The sequence below is a fragment of the Schistocerca americana genome, chromosome 5 (assembly GCF_021461395.2).
Source record: "Schistocerca americana isolate TAMUIC-IGC-003095 chromosome 5, iqSchAmer2.1, whole genome shotgun sequence".
In the NCBI taxonomy this organism is placed as follows: Eukaryota; Metazoa; Arthropoda; class Insecta; order Orthoptera; family Acrididae; genus Schistocerca; species Schistocerca americana.
In genome coordinates, this window is record NC_060123.1 from 251,128,263 (window position 1) to 251,140,867 (window position 12,605).

The following is a 12,605-nucleotide window of genomic DNA, read 5'->3' on the forward strand; positions in this document are numbered from 1 at the left end:
TGCAGTTACAGAAAAAAAATAGGCAATGAAAAAAAGAAAAAAGAGAAAGCAGTGAAATCTTATCCAGCTTCTTCCAGCTGCAGCATCTGCCCACAATGACAAGAAAAAAAAAAAGCAGTTTTCATTAAAACAAGTGAAAACAATCACCACTGACAACACTTTGCCAACAATCAAAATGTGCCTGATGAAAAACTGAATTTACAGCTGCTACGGAGGCTGGCCATCCAAACAAATACACTGTAACTACTCTTTCCCTCTGTTTACAATTACTCTAGCATCAGTTGTGACTTCTTAGTGACGCACTGCATTTATAATTTTCTTAGCATATGTACAGCAACTGGCAAAGAACTTTCTTTCACATAAACCCCAGAGGAAGTAATCCACAGCTGTTAAAATTGGGAATGGTACAGCCAAGCCACATCACCAAAGCAGGATATCATACAGCTGGTAATGTTTGTTGGGGTATAGCCCACATTTTTGAGTGTTGTGTGAGCCACTGAACTTTGCACCATCCTGCTGAAAACAAATATTCAACTTCCTCCAAATTTCAGAATGAAGAAATTCTGTAACATATTACAGTACTGGTCGGCATTTGCTGTTGCTGCACATTATCCAGCCATAAAAAAATTTGCTTCATCAAACATCAGTATTTGTTGGAGCAATAGTGTTTCTCAGTTAATCATTGCACGAATGTCAATGCAGTTGGTGAGTCTGTTTTACACCTATCAATCTCCTGCATTTTATACAGATGAAACTTCAAATCTTCCAGTAAGAGGCTCAAAGAACATCTCACCAGTTGTAATATTTGTGCACATCACCATACTGAATGTCTGCAACTGCAATAAAGTGATATGTGCACTCATTTCAAGTTCTAACATATTTGAACACTTTTCCCGACAGCCAGTTAAAAACACTACCAGTGAACTTCCACTGCTACATCCAACTCTGACTAATGTACCTCTTGAACACCGCCAAATGAAGATTATTACTGTGCTGTTGCAATGTCTGCTGAGCGTCTGTTGTCGTCACCATCATTTCATCCTCATCACTGGCATGCATGTCGCCCAATGCGGCGTCCACTGAAATAAGACTTGCACTTGGCAGTCGAACTTCCCCGGATGAAGCCTCGCAGCCAACAATACCACATGATCATTTTATTTCACCTGTGACAGACCCGTTTGGATTAAGGCAACCACTGCTTCACGGCATACCAACTGCTTGATTATTCCAATTCAGAGACGAATGCATCACAACATTCAGATCACATTTGGTAAGGGTTGTGAACTGCAACTGGTAGATAAAATATGCATTACCCTGTATTTCTGAAATTAATCTCTATTGATGGTTCATGCTGTGTTTCCCACAGCAAATCTATTGCACCTGTAATGGGCAGTTTAGTAGTAAGTGCTAGGTTTGTTGCCACAGTGAGAATGTATTCATTAAATTTGGTGGGCAATGATTTTAATGTGTTATCATTTTTGCCACAGTAATTTTCTGGCAAAACTATTTCTTTTGTATCACTATTGTGGTTTGTTTCTAGTTTAATATTTCAAACTGTTTTTGCTTTATTCTCAGTGTGTTTAATTTTTTGAGCTTAGCACATATGTACTGGTTTTTTAGTAATGGACTGAAAGATCTTACGACACCTGTAGTAATGGAGTTTTAACCCTCGTCTACAGCTCCCCTGAGTTGCCAGTAGGAAATCTCAAAAAAACAAATATAAGGAAGAAAATTTAGCACTGGAGACAACACCACTTACTAAAACACTGAAATGTAAAACAAAAAGAGCACATATGTGCTTCTACTGTCATTGTCTTCAATCCGAAGACTGGCTTCATGCTAGTGTATACTGTGGAAGTCTCTTCATCTATGCATAACTTCTGCAACCCACGTCCATATGAATATGCTTACTGTCTAATCAGTATATAATCAAGCTCAAACCTTCCAGTGTTCCACGTCTCTTCCATATCTGTAATCTTCTTTTATAATCCTTAAACTAACCATTATCAATGATTCTGGTCCACGTTCACCTACTATTTTTCCTTCTCCTCCTTTTCCTACTACTGAATTTCAGTATCCCATCACAATAAAATTTTTATCTCCTTTAACTATCTGAATAATTTCCTTTATCTCATCTTATATTCTTTAAACCTCTTCATCGTCCGCAGATCTAGTTGGCATATAAACTTGTACTAGTGTGGTGGGGGTATTTGCTTCATGCCTACATCAGCTATGCTGTTCATAATAGCTTATCCGCATTCCTATTTTCTCATTCACTATTCAGCCTACTCCTGAATTACCTCCATTTGATATATGTTGATAACACGGTACACATTTAACCCTAAGTCCTGTTCTTCCTGTTACTGCAATTCATTAAACCTCTTGTATCTAATTTCAACCTATCCATTTCCCTTTTTAAATTCTCTAATCTGCCAACCAAATGAAGGGATTGAACATTCCACAATCTGACCATGCTGATGACATCTAATTGAGTAGTGCCCGCCGAAAGATCCGAAACTGCTTGGAGATGCGAATGGCTGACTATTTTACCTCTGGAATATTTTACCCAAGATGATGCCATCATCATTATACCATGCCCTTAAAGAGAATAATAAGTGCTGTACTTTCCCCATGCTTTCAAACTTTTGCAGTACCAGCACAGCAAGGTCATGTTGGCTAATATTACAAGGCCACACCAGTCAATCATCCAGACTGGTACCCTTGCAACTACTGAAAAGGCTCCTACGCCTCTTCAGGAACCATGGGATAGTCTGGTTTCTCCATAGATATCCTGCCACTGTGGTTACAACTCAGGCAGGGCTATCTACATTGTTGGGGCATCCATGCCTCCCTAAACTTGGCGAGCTCCACATTTCATGGGAGCAGAACATGTGCATGTGGAAACTATATAACAGTCCCTTGAGAACTGTTCAGCAATATTACACATGAGTAATTTTTTTTCTCCTTCTTTTGCATCTTTGTGAAGTAGACAAGCCTTGGGAAGTACTTATATCTATGTTTTTCCCCTCCTTTTTATTCTCTTTATAAAGTGATTGGAATAGCTAGCAGTTCCTGCAACCATCTCAAGCACAGTTTTTAATGAGATTTTTGCTTCCTTGTTGGCCTCTTCCAACAAAAATTTAATAGCAGTGTATATAATCACACATGCTTCATACTGAAGCACTTTTCGTGCTCCTATGGTGGATGAAGACTGTAGTTCCACGCTACACACTAAAGAGACAGCAACTAGGACACTAAGTGTGCAGGTGAAGGTCAACTGAGGCACTCTAGAAATATGGAAAACAGCCTGTTGCCCTTCATCCATAGTTTGCAGTATATCATGTGAAGAAAGGGCAAGCTGAGTTTCGCTCGACTGATGCTTTCTAAATCTGGGCTGATTTGTTGACTTTTGCTTCTCAGTCTCAAGAAAATTTGTTATGCTGGAACTGAGAATATGTTCAAGAATTTCGCAGCAAACTGATGTTAAGAATATTGGTCTGCAATTTTGAGGGTACGTTCTTTTGTCCTCCTTATATACGGGAGACACCTGTACTTTTTTTTTTTCAGTCACTTGGAACTTCGCACTGAGCGAGAGATTCATGATAAATGCAATCTAAGCAGAGGGCCAATGCTGTACAGTACTATTTGAAAAACTGAACAGAGATTACATCTCGACCTGGTGACTTTTTCAACTCCTTCAGTCGTATCTCTACAGTAGCGATGCTTACTACTATGTTGTCCATGTGAAAGTCTGTTCGTACGGTATGTTTGTACGATTCTCCCTTAAATGCAAAATTTAAAACTTCAGCTTTCATTTTGCTATCTTGAAGTGACTGGATGGAAGCCTAGGACCTGCTAAGTGATTTTACATAGGATCAGAATTATCTCAGGGTCTCAGTCAGATCTTTTGCTAAGGTAGGACGGTGGTAGTTGTTGTATGCTTAGTGCATTGATCTTTTCAGGGATCCACAAATCTCTGTAACCTTCGCCTGTAATCATTTGTGCATTCTCTTTTGAACTGCTTCCTCAGCATTTCTGAGTTTCATTCTTAAAACATCGCAGGTCTTTTCTGTCCTTAATCCATTTACCAGACACAGTTTTCCACTCCACGATTTACAATCTGTTTAAACTTTGCCCATAATTCCTCCACATCCATCTTACTGGACCTAAGTAATGTCAGTTCACTTTCTATGACTTTTTGTCTCTATACTGATCCTGTCGATAAGGTCCGGTGTGTTTGTAGCTACAAGGACTAACATATTTTCAATGTGTATGGGCTGCCGATCTAGCTGCACAATACAATTTTCAGAAAACATTCAAAAGTACTTCACAAGACTGACTGTCTTCTGTAGCCCCCTGGACCGAACCCATAGACATCCCAGTCTATAGTCGGTACTAGTATTGCATGATCTGGGTATTTACACACTACTGACCATAGATTTTTTCTGACTGTCTCTAGAACTGTCACAGCAGAATCAGGTGACAGGTCAAAACATCCAACAATGAACCTGGTTCCACCTAGACTGTCATATGCGACCAGGTAATTTCACCGTCATACTCAATTTTGGACCTCAATAGAGACAATAACTTTGTCAACTTGTAACGTCTATTAGGAAAAGACATATTATGTAGTAAAGAGAAAACATTGTGTATCATGTTTTGTTATTGTATGGAATTATGTACTTCTTTTTATTATTTATTTTAGATAATATCTGTGTCGGCGAGTACTGAAACCGCCACAGACGATAAATATCAAACAAAGATGAGGATGTGTGACTAGTATAAATAATACAGTACGAACATTAATTTCTCTGTCTTCTTCTTGGAGTTACGGGAGTATGATAGCCTGTGATGTTGTATTGTACGCTAGCGTAGCCTTCTTTTGTCAAGATTGGGAGATGTACGTCATTGCGTACTCATTTTAAAGGTGTGTAATAATTAACATATTTAAATGTTTTGAATAGAGTTATTTACTGAAACCTTGCATTATTATTTGTAATAGCTTGCTCGGCATATTATCCCATCCCTTTAAGACATTTTCAGTTATTTAAATATTATCCGTGGTGCAGAGCTGCGCTACGAACGAACGAGCCGCTGCCGCGGCGCATTCAAACTGCATTAAATGAAATCTATCATACCGCAAAGAAGCGGGGAGGTAATAGTGAAATAAAATTATTTCTTTCAGCTTTCGGACATGCAGAGCAGAGCAGCAGATTTTATGATGTGTTTTGCAGGTTGACGCGGGCTGCTGATAATATATTACTAACGGTACAAAAAAGATAATTTACCTTCGTAACATAGTAGGAATCTTGCTGTGCTTAGTTCTGGTCTGGCAAACCTTATAGAAAAAACGTCTTTTTCTCCGATAATAGTCTCATGTTCTTGTGCTAGTCGTGGTAATTATTGGTGTTTTACTGATAACAAAAATCCACTGCAAAATTTTGATGTTGAGCAATCATTGCGAACTGTAACCTCAGTATTCATAACAAAGTAATTTTCATTTTCAATAACTGTAAAGTAGGGAAGATATGTTGAATTTTATAGTGAGTTACAGTAACGTAAAAATGTTCCTTTAATAGAAAGCCAGATACAGAACAATAACAATACGATATATACTGTTTTGTTGAAAATTAATGTTTACAAAGAAATTCATGGCACAGCATTACTGAAAGGTATTTCTCGGCTCTTTTCGTATATGCGTTGTTACACAAGTAATAATAATAATAATAATAATAATAACAAAACAAAATAATAGAAAAGAGAGACAAGAAGTGAAAAACTGCAATGAACGCTCCCTCTCCTATGGTGTCCAACTGATCTTTCCAATATAAGTTCCATAACTCGCTAAATATTTCAGGGCTTTCTATTTCAGTTTTCAGCCAGCTCTCGGTCCCAACCACCACGAGAACTTTCCTGGGGAAAATGAATTTGGAAAATTCTTTACAAATATTTCAACAACTTACTGGTAAAATTTTGACAGTAAAAATGCCTTTACTCTGAAGGTGGTCTGACTTCCCCTTCTACATTTCAACTGGTGACAGTTCTTTAGAGTACCTGAAACTTCTGCCTAGCCCCCCCCCCCCTCTACATACACCTCACATGTGCACCCCGCAAGTACTCTGCTATCCGAGTAGGTGCTTCCTCTGTGTAGCGCACCCCGACCCATCAAGGGGAGACCTATAAATTTCCACCTGATGATGCAAGCAAGACTGTCATTGAGTCAATGGAGCCTTTGGTTTAGATGCTGGTATGCTGGTGCTGATGTGAGCCACAACTTGCAGATGGAGATGGTCAGCCTTCACAATGCCCCTCTGCCTTGAGTGATGCTAACATGTTACCACCTGCCACTCACCCTGCTGTGAGGGTGGGTCCATCATCTTGGATAAATTAGGAGGTGCATCGGCACCAGAGCCCATGGGCGAAAAAAGTGACACGTGGGGTGCCCAGTGCAACATACCAGATTCTCGTTGCTGCTGTACCCCTCGCCAGGAGTCTTAAAGCAGCTGACTGTAGCTAAAAACACATTCAGTTGTTTGTGAACTGTGGCCAGCTCCTCCTGCATCCACACAGATCATGCACACATCCTACCCACTGTAGCAAAACTAACTGAAGAAGTAAACTATAAAAGCAAACAGAAATCTAGATAATAAGCTACTTCCTACCCTCCTGATGTGTCACCAATACATGCTGATGCCTTAATGACCTGTGCAGTTGGTTGTTCAGAAGAAATGAAAAAACTGTGTTACAGACTTCCTGAAAGTACTCTTATAGTTAACAACCTGAGACTAAACCTCTAAAATACAAAACACTCATGAAATTTAAGAAATATGCTACTAGTAAACACAGGAAAAGCTAAATATATAACTTGCTGCTCTGGAGATGTGAACAAGTGACAGCAGAGTGCCTGACAGACAGGCTTACTACACAAGCGAATGCTTGTCTTCAGAACAAAACAAAAGTACAACTATTGCGCTACAGATTGAATGAATTTACACTTACAAAATACAAGATTAAACCTCAGAAACAGAAAAACACACACAAGTAAAAAACAGAAAATGTTAATTGTGGTGTAACTTACTGCTCTGGAGAACTCAAGGACTCCAGTATTCTAACCAAACCTACACAAGCATGCGGATTTTGGTTCACACTGTATAAACTCACTCTCCTTTTACTCTTACTGGCTCCACAGCAGCATGATAATAGCTTGTATCCATGAAGATGTACCTGTTCAATTGTTCTGATTACATCTGCTGACATTTCATCTGCCATTTCATTGCCCCTTTAGTCTTTAGATGAATTCTTCAGCAGCAGTAAATAAAATCTGAAAGTTCTCTCCGTGTTCAGCAGTGATAAACAAGAAGTTATGTGGTTATAATTTAGTGTTACAGAGTTTACATTATCCTAGATATCTTTCCCTGTTGGGATCTAAATCAAGAATATAATGTCGCCATAGTTCTTATATATCTCTAATTAGTTTTCCTCACCTGTGCGACACACTCATTACAAAACCACAGAAAATGTGAACCTCAAATAAGTGGGGAAAAAAGATTTCACTACTATTTTACCTCCGGTTTCAGGAATTTTCTTTTCCTTGTATTATATGTTTCTAACTTAAGTGAGATTAATATTGGGGCCTTACCCTGAATGCTTAAGCAGTATGTGTCTTTTATTGACCCCATCATATGGGGGTGGTGGGAACCAACTAATGTGGAAATCACGCAGTCTGATATAAGAGTCACTGCTTCTTGACCAATTCCAGAGGATCCTAAAAGTCTCCACCTGATAACATAGATCCAGAAATCTGCATCTGGGCTCATAACAGAATTGCCAGAGACTTTGGTTTCAACCTTCTATCAGTATTCAAGCTGCCGAACAGTCTGAGAATGGCCTCAGAATCCAAACAGGCATAACTTACAACTGACTACAAGCAAAGTGGTAAACAGCTGCCAGTAGAGACTCCTCCATGTCTGAAACAAGTTTCCCAACAAACATGATGAGTCCACATTCATCTTCTTTCCTGACTTGATTGCTACTTCCCTGGGGAGCTTCATCACTCACTCATATTTGGATTAACTTCAAATGCAAAAACTTTAAGTTAAGACTTTACCACAACTGTTACTGACATTAAATGAAACAAACAGTTTACTGTTACCAATTACTATTTGTTTATCTCCAAGACGCATTTCAACGGTTTAAACTTCCATCGTCATGTGGATTTACATTTGTTAGTATGACGTGTGTGTGTGTTACAATTTTTTGGAGGAACTTTGGCACTGTCTCCAGTGGTCACAAGTTCCCTTCATTGTCAAAACACATCACATGTATACTGTCATTTTTGTTTATTAAAATATGACAGCATACATATTTTGTAAACAAAATGCTTACAAAATATGACAGTATACATGTGATGTGTTACGACAGTGAAAGAAACCTGTGACCACTGGAGACAGTGCCATAAGTTCCTCCAAAAACTTGTTACACAACACAAACACATGCACATCACACTAACAAATGTAAATCCACCTGATGATGTAGGTTTAAACCTTCTAAACACGTCACGGAGATAGCAACTCCCACTGACTCAGATATTTTATCAGGAAGTCAACACATCACACCTGTTGTTAAGGCATGGGGGTCAAACTTGCAGTGAGTGCTCTTATTTGCATACTATGCATTAATCTTTGTCACTACCACTGTCTGTCACTCACCTTCCATGAAGCCAAACCAGCAAGATCAAGTACATCCAGAAGTGTAGCTCAGGGATCTCAGGTAAAGCCAGATACATCCGATCTACAAAGGCCGAACACACCGGAGGTACCACAATCATTTTACAATCATAATAATGGCTGCAGCCCAGAACAGAAAGACAGACAGCTGAAGACTGTTGAGCATCGGCAACACACGGTTTAGATGTGATCAAAGTTTTCACAACAACATCCTTATATACAACACTCTAGGCTGACTTGTCACGTTCAAATCTTTTAATGAAACCCTCCATAACCCTCACAAGGAACAACTGTCATAGTTGTTGTTGTGGTGACAATTTACAGTCCACATGTGGGTTGTGACTGTTCCGTGTATGTTGTCATTATGCCATGCTGCCAGAGACTGGATCTGTATCTGCACTGAAACCATTCTTTTAAGAATGTAAACAATGAAGCACATTTCTGTTTGTACCAACAGCAAGCTTCCTTGTACTACTAAGATTACAGCCACTGTTCCAGTTGGAGCTGTTCTTCCAGATTCTAATTTCTAGTGTATCTTTAATAACAGAAGCTCCATATATAAAAGTGTGGGATGAGATTTTAGTTTCATCAAACATTATTCTGAATTTATTTGCGAGACTGTGTTCATGGTCTTATGGCTCTTCTTCCCAGTATCCTACCTATTTTCCTACATGTAACAAAACAGAAGAAGCAATCACTAGATAGATCATCAAGTGACTGTTCAACATTTCTGTTTCTTACAGGACACTCACTTTTCTAAAGATTCTAGCTGTTTGTGGAGAGCAAATAACTTATGCATCCACACATAACTAACAGAGCACCTTATCATCTGCTCTCAAATACAACCAACTAGGCACATAATAAAATCTAAATAAATGTCAGCATGAAATTAAACTGCAGGTTTTGAAGTTACAAAGTATGATGGGTCCATAAGTGGCATTACTAATAAACCATCCTGTTAAAGCTGTCACCATAACAAACCATGTTACAAACTGTCTCTGCTACAGATAAATCAGGCTACACCAGCTCTTATGGAAACCCCATGCTCTGCTACAAAATTCTAACATGAGTGTCTAGGTCTCATAAATAAACAAACAAGAAAAGAACTTAAGACCAAAGCATTGATGAACATAGATGAAATACTAGTAAACAGTCATTTCCATCATGAAGCAAGTTATAAGTAAACCCATCATTTGTACAAAGTACCATGCTGATATTGATACTGGAAATCATGTATTGCTTCACTGATCATTCAGCCACAAATTTATACACGAGATGCTACCCAAAATTTCCTGAAATCTTACACTAAATGCAATCATGTCATACAAGATTTTTATTCACCACCATCACTTTCAAAGCAGGACGAGTCTTATTGCACTTTGGTAGCATCTCACGCGACATCATTATGACATGTATGGAGGACAACAGAGACCGCGTATTGACTTTTGTGATTGTTTGAGACGCTAAGCTACAGTAGCCATTTTTGCAGACGAATTAAAGGAGCAGATCATTACGTCCTTAATTGGTATAATCTCTGCAATTTTGGAAGCTATTGATGTGTTTATTTCCTCTGAAAGTGTGAACCTGCAAACTTCTGGGAAAAAAGCTCACAATAGGCTTTGTAAATGGTAAATGCAAAAATTGCCACCAAATAGCAGGGTGAAAGAAGAGTCCATGTTACACTCAACACATGTAGGAAATTGCCTCCAGAAATGATTCAGATGTTAAAATTAACGCCAAAGTACATTCTCCATGTTGTCAACCAGTTACATATATCATGTCCATAAAATGCAAAGTTTTGTTTACATTACTCATCACAATCCTAAAAGCTTAGGGCAAGAATAACTGGGAATAGAACTGTTCAATCCAGTATTCATCATTATTTGGTAACTGCAATGGAAGTACTAAGTCTTTATGCAAATTTTAAAATATATCAAGTATCAAATGAGTAACGCTAATAAAGCTTTGCACTTTAATTATATAGAGAACCATTTGCAAATATCGTCAGCTCCATACAGTACTTCAAACTGGTGGTTGAGAAAAGGCTCTTTGATCACCTATTTTCAGCAAAACTGAAACACATCATGTACACAAAAACTAAGTAAGAAGTTAAATTTAACATTAGATGTGACTACTGACTTTCCAGAGGTCTCACAGCAAGTAAGTCCGACCGGCACCACTCTCTTTCCCTAGTGAGAAAGTGTGTAAGATTCAATAATTCTTACTAAGAAACTAACAGTACAGGGACAACTTCAGACACACAGACACAGTTCTTCAACACTTGTAACTGGTTGACAATATGGAGGATAGCTTTGGCGTTACACATATCAGTCTTTAATTTTGACAACTGAAACATTTCTGAAGGTAATTCCCTACTAGAATAGAGTTTAACGCGAACTCAGTATCACGCTGCAACTCCGCAACAATTTCTGCATTAAAAAAATTTTGTCCCCTGTAGTTTCGAACATAGGACCTCTGCAATTGCATAATTTTGTTTAACTGATAGAGCCAAGGTTCTGATGATAGCTTTCGCTCGCAATTTACTATTTACAAAATAAATTGTGAGCTCCTTTTTCCCCAAAAGTTTGCAAGTTCACATTTTCAAAGAAAGTAAACATATCAATAGCTTCCAAAATTGCAGTGGATATACCAATAGAGGATATAATGAGCTGCTACTTTAATTTGTCTGCAAAAATGACTACCACAGTTTAGTGTCTCCAATGATCACAAAAATCGATACATGATCTCTGTCATCTTCAATAGAGTGTGTACACGTCATAATGATGTCCCATGTGACTCTGCCAGTGCACAGTAAGACTCACTCTTCAAAGTAGTTCCTTTGCGGATGAGGAAGCATTGTCATGCTGCTATCTGCTAAAAACTGCTGCATGATGAAAGCTATATGCGTTTTCACATTGTCGTGGTGAAAGACTCAGTAATTCTTCCACCACTTCTCTGGATGTTTCTGTCGCAACTTCCCTTAGCCACCTGGCACATCACAATAGAATTCTTCACTAATTGTCTGACCACGAGGTAGGTACTCATTGTGGGTAATCCCACCAGTATCGAAGAACCAGATCAATAAGGATTTGATGTTGTTCTGAACTTGCCAGGCTTTCTTTGGCTGAGATAAAGATGGGTTCTTCCACGGGGCTATTTAGTTTCAGTGTCATTTCCATAAATTCAACTTCCATCACCTGTAATTGCCTTAGAAAGAAAATCTGACTCAGTTTGAAGCAGTTCTTTCAGTTCCCTGCACACATTCATACAATGGTCTTTCTGATCATCACTCATCAGATGTGGCACGAACTTTGCAGCAATCTTTGTCATGTTCGATTTTTCTGACAAAATCCACTGATATATGCCATATGATAACCCCACAATGTTACACATATCGTGGATGGTATGCCTACAATCTTTCACAATTGCAATCCAAACATCACTGACATTTTCTGGTGAAATGCCAGTAGATGATCATCCTGACTGTTCATGTTCATCATCATCGTCATCCTCATCCACAGAGGTCCGGAAATTTATAAAATGTTTAAATCAGTCATAGGTTTGTGTCTGGCCCAAAGCATCATTACTGAATGCTTGGAGTAACATTTTGCGCATTTCTGTGGCTGTTTTATCAAGTTTAAAACAGAACTTGATGCAGCAATTTCTCAGGTTGGTCATTGCAAAATTGCAAACACAAGCAAATGTCACAATGGAAAACTGCCCACCAACAATGAACATGTCCACTTACATCGAAGCCACTAGACACACTGATGTGCAAAACATGTATACACTGCTCCAAGTGGCATTTGAATGTACCACCATTTGTAAGCATGATAATACAACTTTGGGGAACTTTTGGGTAGCACCTCATACTAAACA

General features: G+C 38.6%; 1 protein-coding gene across 3 annotated transcripts in view; it reads right to left on the minus strand.

The window, feature by feature from the left end:
* Nucleotides 1-12,605, minus strand: part of LOC124615538 (ATPase WRNIP1-like) — an 80,278-nt gene that overhangs the window by 42,899 nt on the left and 24,774 nt on the right. The window lies entirely within an intron of this gene.